The sequence below is a fragment of the Impatiens glandulifera genome, chromosome 7 (assembly GCF_907164915.1).
Source record: "Impatiens glandulifera chromosome 7, dImpGla2.1, whole genome shotgun sequence".
Lineage (NCBI taxonomy): Eukaryota > Viridiplantae > Streptophyta > Magnoliopsida > Ericales > Balsaminaceae > Impatiens > Impatiens glandulifera.
The window spans coordinates 12,748,503-12,759,015 of NC_061868.1; the positions used below are offsets into that span (position 1 = coordinate 12,748,503).

Genomic DNA, 10,513 nt, shown 5'->3' on the forward strand with positions numbered 1-10,513 from the left:
AGAAGGTGATTTGAACCTTACCGGGGATTGGAGAACACTCCTTGATCCTTAAGGATGCTTTTGGGATGCTTAGATACAAGATTTAAGGCCTTAAATAGAAAATTTAAAAAATCTGAAAGCTTCAAGCTTTAATGGAGGATTGTTGATTTTCTTTAATTTGAAGGAGGATAGTTGATTCCTTTTTAGGGAATGACTCATAGGGTCTATTTATAGCTACCCTAATTCGGTGGAGGCTTCAAGTGGCATAAATTAGCGAAAATCCATTAATGACGTTTTGGTTGTTCTTGAGTCAACTTGTCGAATAAGGATGAATCATCCCTATTTTGAGAGGGAGAAATGATCACCGTGGTAGGGTGATCATTTCAAGCTTTAAATCATCCAAAATGATTGACTATGGAGGAAGTTTCATAAAGAAGAAATCAAATACGGGTCTTTGATGCTTATTCCTCTAGTGATGCGTTAGAGACGAAGGTGGCACATGAAACGACGTTATTTCATGCACTTTAGCGCATTCAGATGGCGTTACGTCAAGCATCGTTGCGTTTGGGAGGTCCGTTAGCGTCTTGGCTAATGGGGCGTTACCCGATTCGGTGCGATGTGCACGCACTTTTCCTCGGCTACAACGGGCTACGCGGAGCGCTCTTATGCTTTAGATGCAATTCCAGCGTCCATCCAATGGACACGGTTCTTGCTGCAGGCAATTTTCTCATTTTTGACCACACTATATTGTTGATTTGTTTTAATTTTAAAACCTTAAGGGTTTGTTTGAAATAATTTTTCTTTCAGCCTATTGACTTTATTTTTAATCTTTTTAAATACACACAATATTAAAATAAATATGACAAATATTTTATCAATTTATCTTTGTATATTTTTAGGGTTAAATAAATAATTTTAGGGATGAAATGACTACCTCATTTTATCATAAATTATTTTTTTTAATTCTTAGTTTAAAAAAAATGAATTTAAGATAAGTGAGTACAACATTTATCTCAAATAATTTATTTTTATTATTTTGACCATGTTTCTTAATTAATTAGGCTCTAATTATCACGATGATTAGTTTAATTAATTGATTTTTGGTCATGGGTTAATTATTTTTATTTTATTTATTAAAAAATAAATCAAAATAATTATTTTAATTTAATAAATTGGTATGTAGATTTTTAGTGCTTATAACCTTTATACAACTTGGTGTGTGAAATTGGCATTCTTTCATATTATATTTTAATTAATTTAAAATTAATAATAATAGACCAGATCAAACAAGATGCATAATTTATTTAGCTTACAAATATATATATATATATATATATATATATATATATATAATATGATGCTTAATTTTTAAAGTGTCTCGATTGCCGGGTCGAGAGCTGTGGTTAATTTGAATATATATGTGAAAGTAAATAGATACTTGGGTTGGATTGTAGGTTCACCCGCCCATAAACTTAAAACGGTTAAAAATAAAATTAAAAATATTATATGTATGTTTTGAACTTACAACCTAACAAAACAAGTACAACCCTTTAACCAACTAGGCTAATAACACTTTATATTTTAAATTCAAAACCAAATTTGATGAACGCAAGACATTTTAACATTATAAGTTCAACTTTTTAACTAACTAATTTATATATATATAATGATGCTTAATTTTTAAAGTGTCTGAATCGTCAGGTCGAGAGCTGTAGTTAATTTGTATATATATATATATATGTGAGAGTAAATGGATACTTAGGTCGGATTGTGGGCTGACCCGCCCATAAACTTAAAACGGTAAAAAGTAAAATTAAAAATGTTATATGTATGTATCGAATTTGTAATATAACAAAATAAGTACAACCCTTTAACCAAGTGTGATTGGGATGTGGTTTGTCGAGAAATAATAGGTCGGTATCAATTGAAAGTGGTTAAAAAAATATGAATCAAATGTTTGATTGACCAAAGTGAAAGTATAAGGTCACGAGATGAGAGGTTCATTCGGAAATAATATGTAATGAGATATGTGAGAAGATAAGTTGTTTTACCGAAGTGAATAAAATGTGTAATGAGAGTGTTTATTTTTTATTTTAATATATTGTTCGTAATTTATTAAGAATTTTAAACATTGAATATATATTATTATTATTATTATTATTATTTTTTTTATTTTTATTTTTATCGGTATGTATCGCACGAGAATCTTCCTAGTTAATAATAATAATAATAATAAATTTCAATATCAGACCATCAAATAAAACAAATAAATTCATTTTACATTCTATTAATTTAATAGGAATTTGTATTGAAAAGATGTTAATACATATTTGATTAAACTCATTAGATTTAATTTAGTGCATAAACATTAATTAATAATATATTTTTGAATGAAAAAAATCACTTTTGACACTATTTAAAAAATATTGTTACAACAATGTTGATTTTTTGAAAAATTTCCCACCTAGTTAGAATAGAATAATGATTTTCTTATATTAAAGTAATAAAATAAAATAAAACTTAATTAAAGATCTGTGATAGAGAGTTGAGTTCAATTAATATTGAATACAAATAATATACATTAACAAAAATAAAATGGTTTAATTTTTAATTTTTTTTATAAAAAATGAATAATAACTTTTATTATAAATGTCCTAAAATAAAGAGCTTTAATATATTCAAAATTTTTATACATATTAAATAATCTATATAATAATAATAATGCTTTATTTGAATTTACTTGATTTGTTGGGTCGTGATTAATTTAAATGTATATGTGAGATTAAATGGATATTTGTGTCGTATCGTGGGTTGACCTGCTTATAAACTTGAAACGATTAAAAGTAAAATTAAAAATGCTATATGTATGTTTGAAACTTGCAACATAAGAAAACAAGTACAACTCTTTAATCAAGTGTGATTGGAATGTAGTTTATCAAGAGATAAGATGCCGGTAACAAATGATAGTGATTAAAAAATATAAATCAAATATTTGATTGACCAAAGTGTGAGATTACGTGGTTAAATATCGATTGAGATTGATGGTTTTTTTCCTAGGGATAAGAGACATGTGAAAGTATGATTGAGATGTTGTTTGTCGAGGGATAAGAGGTTGATAACAAAGATCGTGATGTTACGCGATTAGAGGTGGATTGAGATTGGTGGTTGTTTGTTGAGGGATAAGAGGCGTGTAAAAGTGTGATTGATATTGGTGGTTGGTTTGTAGAGGGATAAGAGGTGTGTAAAAATGTGATTAAGATTGGTGGTTAGTGTGCCGAGGGATAAGAGGCGTGTGAAAATATGATTGGGATTGGTGGTTAGTTTATCGATGGATAAAAGGTTGTGTAAAAGTGTGATTGAGATTGATAGTTGTTTTTCTGAGAGATAAAAGACTTGTAACATTGGTTTGTAGAGGGATAAGAGACTTGTGAAAGTGAGATTGGGATATGGTTTGCCAATAGATAAGAGGCTATAACAAAAGATCATGATGTATTAAGATTAGAGGTCGATAACAAAAAATCGTAAAATCACGAGATTAGAGGTCGATTGGGATTGGTGGTTAGTTTGCCGAGGAATTAGAGACATGTAAGTGTTAAAATGCGAGATTACGAGATGAGAGGTCGATTGAGATGAGTAAAATGTTTATCGATGAATAAGAGGTCGATAATATTAGAATTGGTGGTTAGTTTGTCGAGTGATAAAATGTCGATTCAGGTCATTGGTTGGTTTATCGAGAGATAAGAGAGACGTGTGAAAGTGTGATTGAGATTGGTGGTTGTTTTGCCGAGGGATAAGAGGTGTGTGAAAGTGTGATGTCGCTAAATGGAGATGTTCATTGGGATTGGTGGCTAGTTTGGCGATGGATAAGAGACCGGTAACAAATGATCATAAGGTCATGAGATTAGATGTCATTTGTCATTGATAGTTGGTTATTGAAGGATTAGAAGCATGTGAAAGTATGAGGTCATAAGATTAGAGGGTCGATGGGATTAGTGACTGGTTTTCCAAGGGATAAGAGGCCATTAAGATTGAGATTGGTACTTAGTTTACTGAGGGATAAGAGGTCGATAAGAAAGGATTGTAAGACACAAGATTAGAGGTTTATTGTGATTGATGGTTAAAAATATATGTGAATGAAATGTTGATTGACCGAAGTGTGAGGTCATGATATTATTAATCGATTGTTATTGGTAATTGATTTGTCGATGAATAAGAGACGTCTAAAAATGTGAGGTCACGAGATGGAGAGGTCAATTGGGATTTTGGTGGTTAGTTTGGCAAGGGATAAGAGATGTGTGAAAGTGTGTGAAGTTACAATATTAGTAAAAAAGTTGTCCATTGGGAAAAAAAATATTGGTGGTTAAATGTGTGACTAAGATAATTGATTGACCGAAGTATGGAAGTGATGTCACCATATTATAAATCAATTGATTGATGGTTGGTTTTAATGAAGTCGCGATAATGAAATGAGATGATTAAGATACAAAATACTAGAAATGTGTCACGAGATTAGTAATGAGACGTTAATTGGAGAACAAAAAAATATTGGTGGTTAAATATATGAATGAATTTGTTAGTATACCAAAAAAATAAGGGTAAAGAGATTGGTGATAAGATGATTGGTTTGTCAAAAGTGAGGTAAAATATAGTTATACTCTTGAGTGTAAAAGTAATGTAGATTAGTAATACGAGAGGTCTATTAGATAAAATAGGATATTGTTAATTAACTGAGTAATGAGAGTAAGAGGTCACGAGATTAGTAATATGAGAGGTCTATTAGATAAAATATGATATTGTTAACCGAGTAATGAGAGTAAGAGGTCGAAGAGGAATAGGTCGAAGAGGAATAGGTCGGTGCTAATGAAAAAAGTTAAATGAATGTCTTTTTATTAAATTTGTTATTTTTTTTTATGAATGAGAAAAATAAGACGATCACTACGCTGTTCCAACCATTGAATCACTCATGTTCAAATCATAAATATTGATGACGAAGAAGATGAAAACAATAAAAATAATGATGACCACAAAGAGGTGAATATTATTTATTTTTACTTTTGTAAAACATTATGCTAGTTAAGTTAAAAACGGAATACATTCATTTAACTATTCTTAAACATTTAATCCCTAAATGAATTTGGCATTCTTTTCCAACTAAATTTCTTATATAGTTGAAAGGCACTCTTTAAGAGTTGGATAACACTATTTTTTCAGAAAGTAAACACCAATCTTTAGTTGGATAACATTAGCTATTTTTTTAGAAAGTAAACACCAACCAATAGTTGTTTGGAAATTTCCAAAAAGAGATATACAAACGTCATGATCTCTATTGTCTTCATTGATTCCCGAACTCGAACTATTGATCTCGATTAATCAGGTGTCCTTTTTTACAAGAACCAATAGTCCTTTTTTAACCAAACCAATAGTTGTTTGCAAATTCTTCCATATATTAAATTAAAAGAACCAACTTGCAAATAGATTTATAATTGTCTTGATCTCTTGTAGAGGAACTCACTCTCTTCCATGTATGAGTATGAGTTGCTTGAACATGTATATTTGGTTCATTCAATTCTTGGTTGGAAAGAGAAATTGGGGAAGGAAAAAGGAGAAGGAATGTGTGATAATTGCAAGATTGAAAAAAAAAATGTGTATAGAAGAATTTTTTGTTTTCAGTCTAAGCGAATTAGACTTGTGTCCATCAGCTCATTCTCTTTCATATTCCATTTTCTAAATAAAATGGGCCCTATCATTTCTAATATTTTTAATATACCAAAATATCTATAATTTCAAACCCATTATATACAACACATAGATGATAAGACATCATGATCACCTCATTATAATCTAAAAATATCCATTGCCCCAATGTTCATCTTCATGTTCTTTGGAATCTATTCATTGTCTAATTTGAACAAGGGAAACATATAGCCTCAGAAATGCAGAATTTATAACATCAAGGCCAAAAGGCCAAAAGGCCATTCAGTCCCGAAAGATGGTGTTATTTTAACTGATATCCTCATAGGCAAAAATCAAGTTATTCAGAATAAGAATGTAATTCTCATGGCAAATCCCAAAAGGTAATGGCAGAACCTGCTACTCAAGGCAATAGGATATGAGATCGCGCGCTCCTTACGAAGAACAGGAAACTCCATCTCCTAAGAGAGAGAATCTCAACCATTCATAAATCGAAAGGAGGCTCAATCTGCGACGAATATGTATGGAATTTACGAACACTAAAGAAATCCGCTCCAATTAAAGCATAGTCGTCAGGATTAAACAACATTTATAAACAACAATTGATATTTTAAAGAAGAAGAGAGAAACCTTGATGCGATTGCAGCAAGAAGTAAGCAGACGCCATTGAAATGCTAAAACCTAAAACCCTAGAGAGATAAATTATATGAATGATTTAAAATGGGGTTCAAATCTGCTATTTTTATAGGCTTGCTGATCATTTACCGCCGTTGATGCAAATAGGACAGTTGTATCACTTTGCTATTTAGGTTATCCATATTAACTAAACTCGTAAAAATAATTTTAACGGAAAATATAATCATCCAAAATCAAATTTAGAAATTGTAACGGAAATAATTTTCACAAATTTAATAAATGCGATAATATTAGTAAACCATCTATATATATATATATATATATATATATATATATATATATATATATATATATATATATATATATATATATATATATATATATATATATATATATATATATATATATATATATATATATATATATATATATAGGAGTGACAGAGATATAGAATTTGGTGAGGGAATGACTTGAAATCACCTTTATTGGTTATTGGTTGAGAAATATAAAAGTGGGAGGAAAGAGAAAAAAAAAGAAAAATTATTTGATTTTTTCAGCGAATAAAATTATGCCAAATCATTCTCTCACCAAATTCCCTCACTAAATTCCCTCACCTAATCATTTCTCATATATATATATATATATATAATATTTTTGAATATTCTGTTAGGTTTTCATCATCATTTTGATAAAAAAAATTATGTCTATTAATTCTAGTATAGAATTGATGACTATAAGTGTTTCATTATTTAGTCTAAATCTAATATCCTACAAAATTTGAATTTATCGAATTTGAATTCATCGAATTCGAATAAACCGAATTAGAATTTCATTTTCGGTTTTCGAATCAAATTCTAAACCGAGTCGAATTCAAATACGGTTTTTAGTTTGGTTTTCGAGTTTTGTTTCAACTCGAAAACCAAACTGAAAACCAAATTCAATATTTATTATTTATTTATTTTTTGGAATTAAATGAGAACTAGCATGACACCCCATAGTCATGGTCCCCGCTTAAACTCAAAACGCTTCTAGATTGAATCAAATTCCGATTATTTATTATATAATTTATTACATATTATTAGATATTAAGTTACTATGGGTCTCCTACTATATCCTAATATTCTTATCTAGCCCAATAAAATTATAATTCCTCATTCCATTTCCTCTCTCTTTAGTTGTCCACATTCCTGGTCTTTCTAGTCGCTCATGTCATCTATAACTCAAAGTTATCTAAAATTCTTCACATATCTAGTTATCTCAACAGTAATATCTTGTTAGTCGTCAACATTATTTTACTCCATTCTTTTAACCGTCGAACATTAAAGATCAGTGGTAAGTCACTAAAAATAGTTTGAGTGGTTTTTTATATAGTTTTAGACTTTTAGTAGATAAGATCTTTAATTCGAATTTGAATTTGGATTGAATTCAAATAATTCGAATTCAAAATTCATTTGGCGTTTTAATTTAAAAAAAAATCAAATTTGTTTCGAATTAGAATTCGGTTCAGTTTAAATAGAATTTATTCGAATTCAATTTAGTTTTTAAATTGGTTAAAAAATTAATTCTAAAAACCCAAACCGAGAAACTCAAACCGCCCAAAAGCTAAACTAATTAACACCCCTAGTGATGGCATCAACAACGGTCATCTCCGAGCCCACTTGGTATGCCGATTTTAGTGCATTAGATCATATTACTATTGATCTAGAAAATCTTAAAACTCATTCCCTTATCAATGTAATGCAAAATATAATTATTGGTAATGGTGAGTCTTTATCAATTTATAATATTGGCAATTCTATGATTAATTTAATTCCAAAACTACTAAATCTACGAAATATTTTGTATTTACCTGACTATTAGAAATAGAAAAATCTTTTGAGCATTGCTCGTCATTACGGCTGATAATAACGTATTCTTTTGAATTTTATTCATCTTATTGTTCGGTAAAGGACATCACTACGAAGATAGAGGTACTTCGAGACAAACTTAAATACAAACTATAATATCTTTCTCAACAACCTACAAATAAACAAACTCATATCTACACCCGATCATTAACAACAATATGATATCAACGTTTGAGATATTCATCAGCTTCTATCATATCATCTTTTATTTCATGTTTTATGTTACCTACAGATGGAAATAAAAATGTTCAACTTTTGAAGCCTATCAATTATGGAAAGCGCACAAACTCCTTTTTAATGTCTTTACGTTATAAATTCATGCTCCATTTGATTTAATTCACTCGTGTATGGGATCCATCTCTGGTTTTTCAAACATTAGTTATCATTACTGTGTACATTTTGTTGATGACTTTAGCCTCTTCATATGGGTTTATCTAATCCAAAAGAAATCTAATGTCTTACTTACCTTTAATTAATTCAAAGTCTTGGTAGAAAATCAATTTAACAAAAAATTAAAATTCTTCAAACTAACTAGGGTAGTAAATACCGCAATTTTAAATCCTTAATCGAGCTCAATGTAATTCAGCATCATCTTTCTTGTCCATAAATAAGAGAACAAAACGATGTTGCGAACATAAAATTCGTTATCTAATTGAGACATGTCAAGTATTAAAAGCTCAATCTTCTATGCCATCTGAATATTATGATGTTGTTTATCTCATCAACCGACTTCTCACACCCGTTTTGGGTAATTAATCTCCATATCAATGTTTGTATAAATGAACACTTGATAATGAATCTATGAAGGTTTTCAAATGTGCATGGAATCATCTAATGAGAGCATATCATCAACACAAAATTAACGTTAAATCTATTCGGTGCACGTTCATTTGATACATTCCTCATCACAAAGGATATCGATGTCTACATATTTCTACTCATTGTATCTACATTTCACGACATATTACTTTCGATGAAAAAACATTCATTTTTTCAACTTTATCCAACCAAATCACTCCTCTCTGCCACCAATATCATTCATAAAATATATCAATCCCACATACCAAACAACCATACTATCATCTCTATTTTTTTGTGGGGGTGGGAGAAATAACTTAGTGTCATTTCATTAAAAAACCCAAAAGTGGGAGAATAATTTGAGAGTTAAGATCAAACCTAGACAAGCTTTAGTTTTGATAAAGAAATAAACAACAAGGTGGAATTACAAACAACAAACAAAATTACAACAAACAAAAAATGCCTAAAGCATTTTTAATTTAATTTTGTTGGTGACTATTCCATATGAGATATTCCATCTTTGGATTAAGCTTCAATTTTCTTCAATTTTCTTCATTCTTCTTAATTCCTCTCCAAGTATAAATTAGTGCATTACCGTCTGCAACTACATTTTTCCAGATTTTCTCCATTGATTTGCGCATTGTACTATAAAATCTTGCATTTCTTTCTCTCCATGCATTGTAGATCAGTGCTCTATAGAAGCATTTCAGCAAATTTGTATAGAAGTTGTCTCTCTTCCCTTTCATCATTATCATTTCTTTGATGTTATTTCATGTTTTTGGGAAGTTAGAGATGTTCATATCCCTTGCAAAATTAGACCAAAATATATATATGAATGAGCATTTACCAAATAAATGGTTTATGCTTTCCTCGGTCCCTACATAGACTAGACAATTAGCATCATGTATATTCATGTATTTTTGAATTCTATCTCCCTTCGTCAGTCTCTTCTTGTAAATCAGCCAAAGGATGAATTGGTATCGAGGGATTATCTTTGTAAACCAGACCACTTTATGTCAGTCGACCACTTAATCCTTTGTTCTAATGCTTTTTCATGCCAAACTAGCAACACACTTTCGATTTCTTTCAATTTCTTAAGATAGAATGTCACTTCTTTCATTGAACTGCAATTACTAATCAAATTCAGAATTTTGTCTCCTTTTAGAATTCGCCTCAGAATTGATTCACATTTTCCTTCATAAACTTCTCTAACTAAGAATCTTAGACAACTTCTTCTGATTCTGCATCCTTGAAATTCATCTTTGAGTATTATGGGATTATTTTCTAGCCAAGGATCATGCTAGAATAGTAATCTCTTTCATTTATTATGGTGCACTTCATCATTTTGTAAGCACCATTCCTTGATCTTATAATTTTACTTCAGTGACCATGCAATTTGATCCTTGATTGCACATGTCTAGATACTTGATTCTACTTTCATAAATATCGTATCCCCATGAGCCTCTAAAAATAAATTATTACCGAAACGTATATGAGTTATA

The 10,513-nt window shown here is 29.9% G+C and overlaps 1 pseudogene; it reads right to left on the reverse strand.

Annotated features, from left to right (window-relative positions):
- Positions 1 to 5,901: 5,901 nt before the first annotated feature.
- On the reverse strand, positions 5,902 to 6,002 carry LOC124910955 (annotated as a pseudogene).
- Positions 6,003 to 10,513: the final 4,511 nt, after the last annotated feature.